The 14,680-nt window shown below is 38.8% G+C and overlaps 1 protein-coding gene across 2 annotated transcripts in view; it reads right to left on the bottom strand.

The window, feature by feature from the left end:
• LOC145999564 (protein dimmed-like) overlaps positions 1-11,616 on the bottom strand; it is a 417,569-nt gene extending 405,953 nt beyond the window's left edge. For both annotated transcript variants that reach the window (XR_014443416.1, XM_083136576.1), the window contains exon 1: positions 11,388-11,616. The gene's annotated coding sequence lies outside the window, so the exon portion shown is untranslated. The remainder of the gene's footprint in view (positions 1-11,387) is intronic.
• Positions 11,617-14,680: the final 3,064 nt, after the last annotated feature.

Here is a 14,680-nt window from a genome sequence, read left to right on the forward strand (position 1 = left end):
GCAGATGATGTAGACTTACTGGGGGATGATATAAATACGATTAAGAATAATGCTAAAATATTTTTCAAAACTGCTAAAGAGATAGGTTTGGAAGTTAACAAAGAGAAAACTAAATATATGCTTACAGGCCGAAACCAAGTGTTAGGTAATAATCAAAATCTAATTATTGATAACAACTCGTTTGGACCAGTTTCCAAATTCAAATACTTAGGAGTAATATTAACAAATGAAAATTATATTAAAGAGGAAATAAAAAGTAGGCTTAATTCAGGAAATGCATGTTACTTCTCTCTTCATAAACTTTTGTCGTCTCGTTTAATATCTAAGAAACTAAAAGTTAAAATATACAAAACAGTAATTTTGCATGTAGTATTATATGGGTGTGAAACTTGGTCCCTTACATTAAAAGAGGAACATAAATTGAGAGTATTTGAAAATAAGATCCTTAGGAAAATCTTTGGACCTAAAAGGGATGAGGAGACAGGTGAGTGGAGAAAGTTACATAATTTAGAACTACATAATTTGTATTCATGTCCAGATATTATTAGAATAATTAAATCAAGAAGACTTAGGTGGGCAGGCCATGTGGCACGAATGGGAGAGGAAAGAGGACTTTACAAGGTTCTTGTTGGGAAACCTGATGGTAAGAAACCTGTAGGAAGGCCAAGACGAAGATGGAGGGACAACGTTGAGATGGACCTAGAGAAAATCGGTAGGGATGGAAAAGAGTATATAGATCTTGCTCAAGATAGGGACAGATGGAAGGCCTGTGTTGCTGCAGCCATGAACCTTCGGGTTTAAGAAGGCTAGAGAGTTAGTTAGTTAGTTAGTAACTGTAACTGAGTTACTTTTTAAATGAGTAACTGTAACTCAGTTACTTTTTAAATGAGTAACTGTAACTGAGTTACTATTTTAAATGAGTAACTGTAACTCAGTTACTTAAATGGGTAACTGTAACTGAGTTACTTTTTTAATTGAGTAACTGTAACTGAGTTACTTTCTTAAATGAGTAACTGTAACTGAGTTACTTTTTAAATGAGTAACTGTAACTGAATAACTTGTGTAAATGAGTAACTGTAACTGAGTTACTTTTTTAAATGAGTAACTGTAACTGAGTTACTTTTTTAAATGAGTAACTGTAACTGAGTTACTTTCTTAAATGAGTAACTGTAACTGAGTTACTTTTTTAAATAAGTAACTGTAACTGAATAACTTGTTTAAATGAGTAACTGTAACTGAGTTACTTTTTTATATGAGTAACAGTAACTGAGTTACTTTTTAAATGAGTAACTGTAACTGAGTTACTTTCTTAAATGAGTAACTGTAACTGAGTTACTTTTATAACTGAGTAACTGTAACTGAGTTACTTTTTAAATGAGTAACTGTAACTGAGTTACTTTTTTAAATGAGTAACTGTAACTGAATAACTTGTTTAAATGAGTAACTGTAACTGAGTTACTTTTTTTAAATGAGTAACAGTAACTGAGTTACTTTTTAAATGAGTATCTGTAACTGAGTTACTTTCTTAAATGAGTAACTGTAACTGAATTACTTTTATAAGTGAGTAACTGTAACTGAGTTACTTTTTAAATGAGTAACTGTAACTGAGTTACTTTTTAAATGAGTAACTGTAACTGAGTTACTTTTTAAATTAGTAACTGTAAATGAGTTAATTTTTTAAATGAGTAACTGTAATTGAGTTACTTTTTTAAATGAGTACCTGTAACTGAATAACTTGTTTAAATGAGTAACTGTAACTGAGTTACTTTTTTAAATGAGTAACAGTAACTGAGTTACTTTTTAAATGAGTAACTGTAACTGAGTTACTTTCTTAAATGAGTAACTGTAACCGAGTTACTTTTATAAGTGAGTAACTGTAACTTAGTTACTTTTTAAATGAGTAACTGTAACTGAGTTACTTTTTTAAATGAGTAACTGTAACTGAGTTACTTTTTAAATGAGTAACTGTAACTTAGTTACTTTTTAAATGAGTAACTGTAATTGAGTTACTTTTTTAAATGAGTAACTGTAAATGTGATATGGTATGGTATGGTACGAAACATTAAACATTTTTTCATTCGTTCCTTGCTTCTAAAATCTTAACCAGTTCTGTGCGCCTCGCTTATGATTCTTGTGGAAAATGTAAGCTTTGCATCGATTGTAACTCGTAGAGATTTCATCCCGTTAACCGTTTTAATTTATATACTGTTAGTTTGAAAACTGAATTTAATAAGCTTTTGCCGACCTCCGTGGTGTAATGGTTAGCACAGCGAGCTACGACGCCAGAGGTTCGAAAGTGTCATTCAGGCTGACGGCGCGCATGTTGAACACTGCTCTACTGACATCAACCGAAAAAAAGTTCTGCAGCGCTCCATTTCCACCTGGTGGTGAAAATTTGTACTACTTTTTTCGTCGTCACTCGCTTCCCCATGATCTGCATAACCTCTATACCAAGTCTTACCGCAATTAGTTTCTTCGAACCACCCGCTACATGAACAGGATTGTTTTTGCAGTGTGGTGCCGTCTATACTTCCGTGACGGAGTAGTTAGCACACCGCATTACGATGCCATAAGTCCCGGGTTCGAATCCCCGTCTGTGCATGGTTGTTATTTGTGAGTGTCCCTTCATCAATCTCATCATATCATCACTCATCGTCATCGTCGCGATTTGCCAAAAGTGACAGAAAAGAGACGCTAAGTAACAAATCAATCTGCATCAGTTGTCCTCGAATTTCACATACGTAGTGAGATTGGGTAGGTTTCATATCCGTTGGTCGGGTGTCAATTTCCACAACAAAATGGGGGGGGGGGGGAATTTTCGATAGATTACACTATAGTGCAAAAAGTACTATTTAATCAATGATAATTGTGTGCGATCACGTGGAAGGCATCTGCAGATTAACCACGGGTATGTGGATAATGAATCACCTGCTCTCCTCTTGGACAGTTTGCAGGAAAGAGTTCTCACGCTAGCAAATTAAGGTGGCGGAGTGGCAGCAAGGTGGAATTTAATTGTGGGATGTCGTGGATGCCCTCTCCACCACCGACAACTAGCAACCCTGCGCAAGTTCTGGGCACGTGGCAGGCAATAAAAATATTCAGATGAATTAAAGAGACCTTAGTTTCGCTCCTAATCCTAGTGTTATATTGTAAGAATATGAAAATAGTGGGATATGTAGAGAATTACAGAAATGAAACAATTTAATAATGCCATATATAGTTTTGGAACACTGTAATTTTAGTTACAATCAAAGCGGAATTGACAAATTATACTGTAGCTTCCTATTTAGTATTATTAATAATATCTAATATTTAGAAATGCATATAGAGTTCCAGTGGCGGTGATTGGGTTTCAAAACTGGGGGTGCAAGGTGCCAAAAACTAGGGAGCAACTACCCCCCCCCCCTCAATCGCCGCCATTGTTTTAAGTCGGAATGGAATTATTTATTTATTTCATCCTAATACCAAACTATTATAATAACCATCGAAGGGATACTTCGATACGTAATATTCTCGTTTGTGTCCAACTAATTTTCATATTATTACTACATTTTTCGCTTCTTGTGTTAAATACTAAATATTTTCCATTCGTGTGTATTCTGTTCGTTTTGTACTCTGTTTATTTTAAATCTTGACAATACACAATGCATCTATTATTATATTATTCTTGTCAACAATAGATTTGGTTGGTTGGTTTGGTGTTTTTAGTTCACTTTATGCACAGTAAGGCTAATCGGGACTGGACCTACAGTTTAAAGTAAGATCCGAACCAACCGGGTATTCGAACCCGGGACCCCTTGATTACAAGGCGAGGACGCTACCACTGCGCCATCGGGGAGGCTCCATTGTCAACAATAGAGAATGCAAGTTGAAGCTTTCGGGGTGAAATCCATTGCAATTTTAAATGTACTCCACACTCCATATTAAATGCAATTTCAGTCAATATAAATTTGCATTGCAGGACAACAGGACAATATTAATTAATTAATTAAAGCATTAACTTCGCCATGTATACAAAGACGATATAAATAAATAAATAAATATTCACGTTTCAGGACTTAAAAGGAAGTAATCAATTACTTTCGTAACAGAAAACAAAGCACATTTTGTGTTAGAATTTTTCATTGCAATTGTTGTCACATAAACCCAATGCATTAGTTAGGCGAGCCGCATGCTTAATGAAAATTACCATTTATTACAATTGTAAGTCCGTGCTTAATTCCATACATTGAATAAAATAACTTTTTCTTCTTCATATTTAACACTTTCTGGTACAGTATATATGAATCCGCTCCCTAATAGTCACATTACACGATTTTAACACTTTAAAAGCTCCCCGCAACCATACCTTGCTTATAGTTTCTGCATGCACATATTAATGTACACTCACCGGCAATAAAAATGGAACACCTATATCCTGAAATATTTGCTTCCTTGCAAGGCGTTATGTGGGTTGCATAACTCTACGGCAGTGAGTGAGTTTTAATAGCAAATTTACAATAACAAGTTTTACCACCGCTGTCGTGTTAGGCAACATACATAACGTCTTGCAGGGTAGCGAGCATTTTATGCTCTACATGTCTCGTTTTTATTGCAGGTGACTGTACATCAATACTACCATTCCATTGATTTCTTAATGTCAGCTGCAAAATAGACGAAAGGGTTGTTTCATTTTTCAGTTCGGTTTGATTTGATTCGTTTTAATTTTTGTTATTTAACGTCGCTTTTCTACCACTTTTACTGATCACGACGATGAGGATGTGATGAATGATGAAATTCATGACACTCACAAAGAACATCCATGACCAGGCCGGGACAAGAACTTCGGAGGCCTGGCGTTTTCCGTTTGGTCAACGTTCAGTCAAACAGAGAAGAGGAAGAGGAATGGATTATCTACGAAGTGAAATGTAAAGAATGTCAGAGTGTGTACATAGGAGAAACGAAAAAGAGGCTGAAAGACTGGTTGAAACAACATAGGGATGATGTACGACTTAAGAGAGAGAGAAATGCGATATTTAAACACACGAGAGAAACAGGACATGACATAGAGTGGGATGAGGCTAAGCAGATAGGAAGGGAGAAGAGAATACTAGTGAGAAAATGGAAGGAGGCCAAGGAAATAGAGAAGAAAGGTGAAGAAGACACAATGAACTGGAATGGGGGACTGAACATAAACAAAGAATGGAAGAAGGTGTTAGAAAAAGTGGAAAGGACAAGAGAGAAGAAGGAAGAAGAATGAAGGAAAAAGAGCGTGAGATAAAGAGTCCAACCACATTCTAGATGGAAGTAAATATGTTTACCCTTTTAGGTGAAAGTACAGTTGAAAAGTGAAAGCCATCTGCTAGAAAGTTCCAGAACAACTTTCTAATAGTCTGGAGGGGAGTAATGTTTGTGTATATATATCGTCCTCTTTTGTACCTTGTTACATTTGTACTTGGTGCAGAGTCTGAAGAAGACCTTGCTAGAAGGTTGAAACGTTACATTGAGTTTGTTTTATAATAAAATAAATTTCTGCCTTGGTCAGCATTTTGAGTTTTTCACCTAATGAGTATCTAAATGGGAAGAAGAAAAGAATCGGTTCTTCATTGAAGGTGAATGGTCATTTTTCTCTACCTAATAGTTTTTGAAGTTACTAAAAATCGTGTTACTTGCCAGGAGAGTTTGACACGTTGAAGATATAATGTGCGAAAAGTGAAAAAAAATAATAACACCGGTATTGCGTGCTGTGCTGTGCTAACCACTCCGCCACAGAGGCAGATATTTAGGAAAACAGATGTACCAATGACGGTAGACGAATTAAAAATAAGATCAAACGGAGATATATTTTAAAAATCCAAGTTAGAATCATATATAAAGTCACAGTATAAAATGGAGACACGTGTAGAAGTTGTTGGAGAAAAATTACAAAAGAGATGTTAAATAACTCTCTAGCCTTCATAAACCCGAAGGTTCATGGCTGCACCAACACAGGACTTCCATCTGACCCTATCTTGAGCAAAATCTATATACTCTTTTCCATCTCTACCGATTTCCTTTAGGTCCATCTCAACGTTGTCCCTCCATCTTCGTCTTGGCCTTCCTACAGGTATCTTACCATCAGGTTTCCCAACAAGAATCCTGTAAACTCCTCTTTGCTCTCCCATTCGTGCCACATGGCCTGCCCACCTAAGTCTTCTTGATTTAATTATTCTAATAATATCTGGACATGAATACAAATTATGTAGTTCTAAATTATGTAACCTTCTCCACTCACCTGTCTCCTCATCCCTTTTAGGTCCAAATATTTTCCTAAGGATCTTATTTTCAAATACTCTCAATTTATGTTCCTCTTTCCATGTAAGGGACCAAGTTTCACACCCATATAATACCACAGGCAAAATTACTGTTTTGTATATTTTTAGTTTCTTAGATATTAAACGAGAAGAGAAAAAAAGAGATGTTACATGGAAGAATATATTTGTCTTGGAGAAGATAAAGACCTTAACTGAGATGTTTAAATGGAAGGGATGAGAATTAGGCAGGCGAAGATGAGGAACATAACAGAATGGAAACATGCAGCAGAGTTGTGGCATGGTGATCAAGTATGGTGTGAAAAGAGGGGAGACACACAACTTAAAGATAAGGGCTGAAATTAGTACAGATAAGAAAGGGTGTTGAGGAGAGAATTTGGAAGTGGGTACCTTAATTTATCAACACATAACGCCTGCTCACTTGCCCGAAATTTCCTAGCTGGTCTCACCAACTCATCTGAAAATGATATAGATTCATCCACGGCATACGTGCTTCGTTGTGTTTGTTATTTCATACATTTCATCTAATCGTCGTCGCGACTAACGTGAAAAGGCAGAATAGCATGAGTTCTCCTTCTCAAAAGCAGTATGAGAAATTTTCAGAACTATTCATAGTACAGGTAGCTTATATCTAAGAAACTAGAAGTTAAAATAAATCAAACCGTAATTTTGCCTGTAGTACTATATGGATATGAAGAAACTTGGTCCCTTACATTAAAATATGACAATAAATTATAGCATTTGAAAATAAAAAGCTTAGAAAAATATTTGGGTTGAGAAGACAGGTAAGTGGAGAAGGTTACTAATTTAGAACTGCATAAGTTGTACTCATGTCCAGGTATTATTAGAGTAATTAAATCAAGATGGCTTAGGTGGCACGAATGGGAGAGGAAAGAAGAGTTTACAGGATTATTGTAGGGAGGCCTGACGGTAAGAGACCTGTAGGAAGGCCAAGACGAAGATGGAGGGATAACGTTGAGATGGACCTAAAGGATATCGGTAAGGATGGAAAAGATTGGGTTGACCTTGCCCAGGATAGGGACATATAGAAGGCTTGCGTTGCCTCAGCCATAAACATTCGGGTTTAAGAAGGCTAGAGTGTTAGTTTATTTATAGTAGAGGTTACAATCACACAGAGAGAAGGGAATGAGGAGAGAGGGAGAAAGATAGTGTTATGCAAGGGTTAAAGCAGAATAATTACTCTTTCTGTTACAACTTATATTCTAGAATAAGATGGAAGTCTGTAGCTTTTCCGTTTATAAGGATGTTGTTTCTATGTATAATGACGTAGGGCTCAGGACTTTATGTTCTATAAAACTGTAAAATATGTATGTAATTATGTCATATAAATTGGAAAATATACCAAGAAAAATTACAAATATGTCATGCAGAAATATTCCCAGTAAAGCCAAAAATATGCACAAGAGTACTCTCGAATTTCTCCCATACCCGATAGAGTAGAGTAGGGGCTGTAATGTACCGAATGTTATTTTTACTTTTGACTGATTTTTGTGAAAAGCTAAAAAAGGCAAAGAAATGAGAACGAAACTTCTTTACTTCCCGTGCAACAATGAGAGAGAACATTTTGCCTCAATAATGTTTGCATGGCTATCAATTGTCGGTGGGATAAAAAAAAGTGGGGTATTATTTTTCTGTACTAACTTCCATATCCTGCCATCGACAATATGAACTATCCGTTGTGCTAAAGCTACGAAGAAAACAATATGAAATAACCGATTATGTGCGAGAGAATTACGAAATTATACAGAAATATGTCTTATTACAACAAAATTGAAGAAATATGTTGCAAAAACGCGAAATTGGTGAAATATGTCAAAATATGCTTTGTCAAGTTTGTCTATTTCGGTTGATTTTCATCAGATAAATAAAGATCTCACCCCAATATTAGATCCGAAGCCAAATTAAAAATATGTTATAACATAAAGTGCCGGGCCCCTAATCATGAGGTGTTACACTGCCGTACGCAAGGGGGAGGTGATGAGGCTACACCCCATCCCAAAAGTTTGAGAAAATTAAAATTTAAAATAAAAAAAACTCGAGAGAATACAAAGTGGTATTGTAATATGATACTCGATTATCATTTTTGTCTTTGAAGAGCTTTTGAAACAAAGGTTGAAGGTAGTAATTACGATATATTTTATTGTGTATCCGCATGCCTTAGATCGTAGCTACGTAATATCGACACCTTTACAATTCCAACCCCCCCCCCCCCCGTAAAAATACCGCTTGCGCTAGTGGTGTTAAAATCTAGGTGGTTGTGGAAATGTTTCTATGCAGACATGTTAAAAATGAAGAAGGCTTCTGCACGAGTAACCGCGAGGCTCCGGAGTTGCAGCCGGAGAAAGTTGAAGCGAAGTCCCATTAGCAATCCGAGGCCTTTTTACTTGGAATCATCGGAGAAGCAGGAGGTATTGGTCTGTTTTCTAAACCGATCAGGGGAAGCTATTCTACACCCTTATCTGCCATTCGCATTGCTCAGTTCAGTGTAAAACCTAATCATGAGTTTATAGTAATGTTAAGTTAGACATTTGTACCTGGCCCGTTCAGGGCTGTCTCTACCATCAATAGTACTAACATAGGCGTAGCTACGGGGTGTGCCGGGTGTGCCTAGGCACACCCTAATGGGCTGCTTTATCAAAGAGAATTAAAGACAGATATTTCAACAAGAGAGAAAATAAGCGGCAGTTTGTAAGAAGTTGAAAATGTCATTACTTGGTACAAACGTGTGCATTATCGCTGATGAAACGAGTGTCTATGGATTTTCGATTTTTTGATGTCATTGGAGAAAGAAGATATTTTCTGCATTCTACTCTGTACTACAGCGCTTTTCTTCCATACCTGTCACAAGCTGCACGTGTGAGAGAGCTTTCTCCAAGCTTACCCAAGTTAAAACTAAATTAAGAGCAACTCAGAAGCAGGATAGATTGGAAGCCCTGCTCTTGCTATTTGTGGAACAGGAAAAAGCTTAGTCTATTGATGTAAATGAAGTTATTGATGAGTTTAAGAACATTGTACCTTTTGACAGACGTCTCTTGTTATAGATGACGTGTATTTTGATGTATTTCTTTGTAACATTTATGAACATTTTGTGTGTGTGTAATTTCTATGCAATTTGATTTTTTCTACTACATATATTCAGAAATTTTCAACACTGTCATTTAGTGAATTTATATTCCTTTACAAACATCAGTGCAGTTAAAGAGCCAAGTGATTGTGTTGCAAAATATGCTATTAAAAAGGTACAAGAACTAATTTTTTTCTTTGTGCACACCCAAATATAAAGTTCTAGCTACGCCTATGAGTACTAATCGGTGGAGGGGGGTACGCCTTATCTTGCATCACGCATTTGACTGTTTTAATTAAAATAATATCGACACCACTATTTCCAGTAATATTGCTTGTATTATGCGGGGCATGGATATTAGTGGGAGTGTCTCACAAATAATAATAATGTTTAAATTCAAATCAGAATTATATACAATTAAATTAAAATAATAATAATTAAAATATGAAAATTAGTATTAGTGAATGGGTAAAAAACTGTATAAGAAGAGAGGTATAACAGCGCGTACTCATTATCTAGCTTGCGTGTAGTAAAGATCGCCAAAATTTGTGTAACAGCAACTGCTCTGGCAAGGAAATTAATGTTAAATAGATAAAGAATTGAACATTTATCGAATGAAAAAAAGATGCAGTTGACGAAAAGTTCTTGATTAATATTTTATACATATTAACTAGAAGTGTGCATAAATTCCTTCAAATCTTATGATCGCAATATAATCCTTGCCTTCCAATAAGTTCGACGGAAATACAATTGATTATAGAACAAGTTCTAAACAAGTATATTTTGATTATGTAATTTTAGTGCGTGGTAAGTCTTTCGAGCGGGGGGTCAGTCAGGATCCCCTGGACCCCCTCTAAATTGTGCTGGATGTGTGGAACCACTGCATCGTAAATATCAAGGGAGTGGGGTCTCACGTTCTGCAGTTTTCCAGCACAAAGCTGTTTATCTACATTCATTATTGTTATCCTCCCGTGTATGCGATGATCTCAGAGCAGCTTGCTGGCTCTCTGCGCTTTCGAGATAAACAGCGAATGGGTTTTAACCGTGACGATAGCCCAGAGAAAGGTCAGAATAGAGAGGAAGACAGCGAGGAGAATAGATACAAAAAGAGTGAGAGAAGGACAAGGTAAATAGGTGAAAGGAAGATAGGAATAGAGAAAGAAAAGAAGAAAATAGATTTGTTGTTTTGTTATTTCGCTTCGCTTGATTCCTACTTTTGGCTACGATAAAGATGAGGATGATATGATGAGAGGGCAATCACAAGGAACACCCAAGACAGGATTCGAACCCGGGATCCGTAGTTTCGTAGCGCGCTGTGCTAACCACTCCGCAACGAAGGTCGGCAAGAAGGAAGGAAGAAGAATCTTAAAAGTCATAATAACTATCAAAGCACAGCAGACCCGATAATATTTAAGTCAATCCAAATTATATTCTGAGACTTTAAATAAAAAAGAGCCGGCCCCCGTGGCGGAGTGGTTAGCACATTGCGCTACGACGCCAGGGGTCCCGGGTTCGGATCCCGGCTTGGGCATGGATGTTTGTGAGTAAAGTAAATCAATGAATAAGAAACAAACAGATTAAAGAATGGCAATGCCACACAAAGGTTTCCAGGTTCGAATCCCGACCTGGGCACGGATCTTCCTAGTGAATGTCCCTTCATCAGTTTGATGACGTCATCACTCGTCGCGATTAGTCACAAGTGGCAGAAAAGCGACGCTAAATAACAAATCAATCAAGCGCCGACCCAGTTGTTAGCACTGTGAGCTACGGCGCAAGATATCCCAGGTTCGAATCCCGGAAGGAAGTAATATCCCTTCATCATATCACTCATCCTCATCGTCGCGATTAGCCAAAGTTGCAGAAAAACGACGCTAAATAACAAATCAATGAACAATACACAGTTTTTAAGTTCAGTACCACTGCGGTAAATGTGCCACCCTCTGAGAGCGAGGCACTTGAGCGTCGACAGAACACGGAACTAGAAAGTCAAACGAGATGGCAAAAACACCTACCTCGGACTTGATATCCTTCTTTTACCTTTCGGCAGCTTCAGCGGACTCTGACGTCAGAACAGCTTCATCACGTGGTCAAAAGGTCAGCCGAGGCCGACCTCGAAGGGTCAGCAAAACCACGCGACGGCCATGTCACGTGGGGTCACTGTAGACGCGGTGGGGTCGCCTGTACTCTGCCTCGAACGCTTCAAGAACACTGCCGACCGCGGATGGAGACGCGGCCCGACCGCTGCGACATCTATGCGGAGAGTGAACGAACCAGCGCGCCCGCTTAGCGTATCCGACTTGCTATTTCCTCTCTCTCTCACGCTGCCACCCCCGCTCGCGAAAAACACCCACAAGAAATCGATTGCTGCGTGGCGAAAACATGCCCTGGTGGGGAGAACGCCAGCTATCTGTCTAATGTTTGCTTTAGTGGACGCGCGGGGGGAGTGTCCGTAACGTTACTCTCCGGCGCACCTGTTACACGCGTATGATACGTTCGATTCCATTTCCTCCCCCGATCTTCCTTTTTTTTAATTAGTTAAGAAGGGTAAACAGTCGAGGAGCATGGCAACAGGTGATAAGTTCCCCCCACTTATCGGAAAGGTCATGGTTTGCAAACGGTAGCCCGCAAACCAAGTATGGGACAGGCAACAACCAGGAGAACCGAGAACACCCGCCAAAATTTAAATACGTCTACCTCGGCGTGGTTAGCATAGGGGTCCGAGTTCGAATCCCGTTCTTAGCGTGGGTGATCTTTGCGTACCTTCATCACTCATTCCTATCTCCATGATTAGCCAAAAGTGGCCGAAAAGCAAACATAAGGTAGCATAATCAATCTGAATCCCATTGAACTACAAATTCATATTCTCCAATACACGAGGGCTATCCAGAAAGTCACACACGTTTCGGCGGGGTGCCGCTAGGGGCGGGGCGAGCGCCGCCATCTTGTGCAGGGACTTCCGCCCGTTCAGTGCGCATCCAGCTGTGGGCGTGTGAAGTTCGTGTCGCTTCTGCTCTGTTCATAATACATTGTTAACATGAGTGCTCCAATTGAAAATCCCGCCAGTTGTGAAGTGGGGTCGGTCATACGATTTTTGTTGGCGAAAGACACTAAACCTATTAACATTCATCGACAACTGTGTGAGGTTTACGGTAAAGATGTGATGAGTGAAAGTGGAGTGAGGCGTTGGTGCTTCATGTTTAAAGATGGCCGCACAAACGTTCACGATGAAGACCGAAGTGGGCGACCGAGCATTGCGACAGATGGACTGGTCGCAAAAATCAATGACAAGATTCGTGAAAATCGCCGTTTTACGATAACAGAGCTCTCGTTTGAGTTTCGGCAAATTTCACAGAGCTTATTGCATGAAGTTGTGACCCAAAAGTTAGGCTACCATAAGTTTGTTTTGTGCAAGACAACGCCCGCCCGCACTCGGCAAACCGGACGCAGGAACTTTTACAGGCCTTTCATTGGGAGGTTTTCGTCCATCCGCCATATAGCCCGGATCTCGCACCAAGTGACTACTACTTGTATCCCCACATGAAGACCTGGCTAGCAACGCAGAGCTTTGATGACGACGCAGACCTTCAGGCTCGTGTGCAGAAATGGTCGAAGTCACAAGCGCCAACTTTTTATGACAATGGACTATGTAAGCTTGTTCATCGTGTTGTACGGCCACTATGTCGAAAAGTAGCGTAAGAGGGTCGCTTCAAGATGTATATAATAAAAAATGTCTACTTCCACTTGTCTTCTTTTCATTCCGAAACGTGAGTTACTTTAATATTACTCGTAATATTTACTAATCTTCTCGAGATCTAAGGAACTAAGAAAAAAATTAAACAGATTTTGGGTGGTGGGCCTTCGAAATGGTGTTGGGGCACCTATCTATACCATCCACTCGGTATAGCGAGTTGGAAGTATGACGTCATCAGCAAAGGTTTATCACTCATTTTGAAGAATGAAGTGTCACGAGCCGGAAATAAAATGCCGTGTAATCAGAAACGCCAGCAGTCCCCGGGTGACGAGAGGTCTCCGGGGAGTCTTGATCGAGAGAAAGAGAAGCGCGAGGTGTGTTGTGACAGTGTCAAGTCGGTCCGCTTAAAAGGTATGGGGAAACCCACTGAGGACACCTTCGATGGACCGATACAGCGCCACGTCGTGACTCAGCCGAGGAACCACGAAGGAAACCAGGTGCAGTGGTGGCACTTTGAGTTTTATCATTGTCAGTGTCTAGATATCTTACTGGCTCGTGCGTGATCATTCTCCCTCGCTTGTGCGGACTCTATTACATATTGGTAGGGAGACAAATTTATGGTAAATAAAAACTGAGGAGAGCGGTAAATAAAATGTTAGATCAGCGGTATATACCAGCGGTGGAAAAAAAAATTGGCACACACTTTTTCATCATGAGAAGAAACAACATACAAAAGAGCTATAAATTGATAAACGACTTCATTTTTATATACTGTACACATACACAAGTACTTAGTTTCAACTGTAATTGCCAGTAGCAGCGATTGGATGGGGCAAGGATAGTTTACTTTTCTTGCTAGACAAGGCTTAGTATTTAGAGGCCATAGTACAGGGGCAAAGAAAGTAGGGACCCCGAACCCCCCCCCCCCCCGCCACTGGTAATTGTACTGAAAAAAAAGAAGAATTTCACTTAACCACAGTTCTAAGTCTCGCTGTGCAGCATATATTTTTTACATACTCTTCCACATTCACCTGTGAGTGAGTGGAAGAAATATTTGCGATTCATAAGAAAGCTGCAAGTGGTAGGAAACTTTAGGCAAACGTTTCGTTACAAATAGACAGTTTGCGCGCAAAACCTCGATTGCTGGTTTTTGCGTGTTTTCTACTTAATTTGATGATATTTCACGGTTATTTCGCGAAAAAAACTTTCATTTCGTGTAAAAGCACACATTTCGCATTACTTCGCGAATAAAACTCGTGCATATTTCATCATTGGGGGTGTAGTTACGTGCAGAATGTTCAAAATTGCATATTTTTCTCACATTTAGCGATTTCGCGCATCGCGAAAATTCAATGTCCCTACATATTGGTAAAGGACAATGAGCCCAGCAAAGCAGTTTAAGCCGGTGAACGGTCTAAACGTAACCAAAGTCCAACTTGTTTAGAGAGCGGATTTTTTTTTTCTGAATACAGATAGACAATATTAATTTGTTCGTATAAAAAATTGAAATTACTTAACAAGTCAAAAATATACCATTTTAAACGGAGATATAATGTTCAATAGGCTGACACACTTTCGTCTTGTAAACAAAGGGTCCCTGGTTTGATCCGCGGT

The sequence above is a fragment of the Lepisma saccharinum genome, chromosome 15, assembly GCF_977018435.1.
Source record: "Lepisma saccharinum chromosome 15, izLepSacc3.1, whole genome shotgun sequence".
NCBI lineage: Eukaryota > Metazoa > Arthropoda > Insecta > Zygentoma > Lepismatidae > Lepisma > Lepisma saccharinum.